The sequence below is a fragment of the Chrysochloris asiatica genome, unplaced genomic scaffold, assembly GCF_000296735.1.
Source record: "Chrysochloris asiatica unplaced genomic scaffold, ChrAsi1.0 scaffold00008, whole genome shotgun sequence".
Classification (NCBI taxonomy): domain Eukaryota; kingdom Metazoa; phylum Chordata; class Mammalia; order Afrosoricida; family Chrysochloridae; genus Chrysochloris; species Chrysochloris asiatica.
Genome location: NW_006408526.1, coordinates 5,457,241 through 5,460,941, shown reverse-complemented (window position 1 = coordinate 5,460,941; position 3,701 = coordinate 5,457,241).

The following is a 3,701-nucleotide window of genomic DNA, read 5'->3' as shown; positions in this document are numbered from 1 at the left end:
TGCTGTGCATTAAGGTTGCTATGAGTCGGTACTGACTCGATGACTCCTAACAACAACAACAACACTCTCATTTTTCTTTCTTAAGCTTCTAATTTCCATGGTGGTGGTGGTTATGTGAGTCAGGTCTGACTCATAGCAACTCTTTATAGGGTTTCTGAGGCTATAAATCCTTGTAACAACAGAAAGACTGATCTTTTCCCCACTGAGCAGCTGGTAAATTAGAACTGCTGACCTTGTAGTTAGCAGCCCAGTTTGTAATCCAATACACTACCAAGGTTCCTTACTAGCTGCCATTTACACATTTTAAAAAAAAAAAAGAGAGATTTAATCTATCAAAACATATTTTGAATAAGATAATGAAATGTACTTAGATGCTTCTAAAAATGTGATATTCTGTTTCCAGTGAATCATATATTCAAATTAACAGTATGGTTTTAGCTCATATATGGGTCAAGTCCTTTAAAAACTTAGATTCTAGGTGAGGAAAACATACATTATTGATGAGTACTCCTGCTTGATAACATTAACATTTACCTATAGTGACTATTCTCACACATTTAGGAAGTCTCTGCTGGGATCACTTCAATCAATGATTCTAAATAAAAAATGTAGTCCAACTGTGCCCTCATTTTTGCACACATGCATGAATGAACATGTGCACATACAAACACATGTGCACACATGTGTATATATACAATGGGTCTTACAAATAGGATTTTGAAAATTAAGAGCATAAGGAAGATGTGCCAGAATCAGAAAGGTATATATTTAAAACCTAATCACTAAGGATTCTTAACAATATCATCAATTCCCAGAAGGATATATTTCCTGGATAATCATCCCCTCGTTACAATCTATTAAATACACATAATTGCATTTGTTATCTACTGAAGATCAGCTTGATGTTTGATAAGCCAATTGAAGAAAGGAATGATTCAGTTCTCTCAAAGTTCGCTTACTCAAGTGATTCACATTTCCCACAGACAGGAAGAATGGTAAAGACAGCAGCTGCATGTCAGACGAGGATTAAAGGGACAAAAGGTTGACTTAAAGATGGAGATGGTAAAAAAAGACAAGCTAACTGAATACTCTGTATAAGGTGGGCATTTGAAAAGAAGTTTGTTATGGAGCAAGGGAGTTCGGAAAAAATATGCTTTAGGTAATTATTGCTTGAATTTTTATTTATCTCCATGTGAGAAACTTAAATATGACAAATTGAGCTGAGAGTAAAGGATTAATGCAAATGAAACAGCGGTCATTCTTTATATGTACTGTACACAGTTTGGACCAATTTTGGTGTAAACTTATAGGAAGAATTTCATCTGTGAAACAACTGAAAAGATCTATTCATTTAGAAATAATGAGCAGGTGGTTCCTGATGTTTCATCCTATGCTAAAAATACAGTTTAAATAAATATGAAATCTAGATTTAAAGGGAAAGCACAAAAGTCAGTTAAGATTTTAAAAATCTTAACACCTGTTTCATAGATACAAACATCCTTTTGATCTTCTTTTAGATGCTTAACTATATATTTTTTTGTATTGAACTTTGCTATCACAGAATACATTTCATCTAATGATAACTTTCTTCTTCAATGTTACATTAAGCTGTCAGCTCTGAGCTTTTTGACTCTTTCAACTCGTTTCTGTCCATCTTTTTTTTTCATATTAACTATCACCATGTCCCATAATATACAGACAAGTATGCCATTTGAGTATAGCCATAACTTAGAAAATACTAAACATCATTTCTAGTCCAACTCTAAAATGTTTCAGAGCCAAGTATGATACAAAACATAGGCAGGCATCAAAATATAATTAATTCTGTTCTGAAAGAGAATTTTATATTTATTAAAAACAGAAATGAAATTTCTCATAAAGGATCCTGGTTAGAATCTCAAGACAACTTGCATGTAACCACCAGAAATAGAATAATGTACTAAAGACTCTGATGTAATTCATCTTTACAATAAGAAATTCAATTCTATTTTCCTTTTTGAAATACCTTAAGCTCTCTTATTCTGTTGCTGAGAGTTCAGGGTTTCTGGATCAGCTAAAGATGTCCCAAAAAGGAGAAAATGAAAAGGAAGATCTTCAATACCTGTGTAAAACTCTAGTAAATTTTTGATGGACCCCTAAGCTATGTATAAGGAGCTCTGGTAGCGTAGTGGTTACGAATCGGGCTGCGAACCTTAAGGTCAGCGGTTCGAAACTACCAGCCGCTCCGCGGGAGAAAGATGAGGCTTTCTACTCCCGTAAAGATTTACACCCTCGGAAACCCTGTAAAGGGTCGCTATGGGTTGGACCCGACTCGACGGCACTTAACAACAACAACAACAACATACATATACATATACTAAGGAGCTCTGGTAGAGTAGGGTTTACGAATCGGGCTGCAAACCGCAAAGTCTGCAGTTAGAAACTACCAGATGTTCCACGAGAAAGATGAGGATTTCTGCTCTCATAAAGATTTACAGCCTTAGAAACCCTGTACAGGGTCACTATGAGTCGGTTCCGACTCTATGTCATACAGCCACCAGCCACCAACATATATACATACATTTGTCATACCTTTTAAATTTGAGTAATGACATTTGAGTAATTGATCACCTAAATCCAGAAAAGAAATATTGTTCAAAATAGATTGAAAAATTACTACTTAATGGCATTGTAAAACTTGCAAATTCAGACAGATACTAAAAAGCTTAGTTTTAAAACAGAAACACTACATCTGAAATGGGCAAGAATTGTGCATTTGTGTCTATTCCTCAAGGTTACAACTACAAAAAATGAATAGAGCAGGAGAATATAAATTGCAACATTAATGAATAAAGAAGCCAGATTTTAGATTTGAGTTTGGGAAACTAGTTGGGAATGTAGATAAGAGATCCTGATGTGAGGAAAACACAGAATTAAATGAATATCCATTCAGACCATAAAATACTCAAATGCCTGGCTCCAAGTACCAAGCTAAACCATGAGCACATAGAGAGGTAGTCCAAGTGGCTGTAACAAAAGAGAAGGAAGAAACCAGAAAGACAGATACCTGGTCTGAAAATAGAATAACATGACGTCAGAATCATTAGAGTCAATCAGTTTTCAACTGAGTATATTCATCAAAGGTGTATACCTTGAGAAAACAGAGCTTGATGTATGAAATAGAGAGCCCAAATCCATCAGAAAATTATGGAAGTCACTGGAATCAAGAAGGTCACAGAGGGATTAGGTTGAGTCTATAAATTTGCCTAAATTGTTGTCTGAGTATTACATGCACAGGTAAGATTGCATGGATCAATCTAAAAAAGGTGCAAGAATATGGAATGAGGGCAATTAATGGCATTATCTATTTTTTCCAGACAATTGCTAAATATAACTAAAATGTCATAATCAGAAACTCTGCAGTGTAGTATCACAATGTCCAGTTTTCACTCAAAATAAACTAAAAAGCATGAGCCAACTCTAGTAATATAGATAATCAATATAAGCTATTTTTAGTGGCCTTAGATGGTAGATTTAATATAATTTTAACAAATTACAAGTAGGATAATTCACATTGTATTTAAACTGCTGCTAACTAATCTCAAAGATAAAAAATCTTTAAAGCAGCAAAAGAGAAGTAAATTCACATAAAAGGGAGCCTCAATAGATTAACAGCCAATTTCTCATATAAAACCATGGAGTGCAGAAAACATTGGAATTAC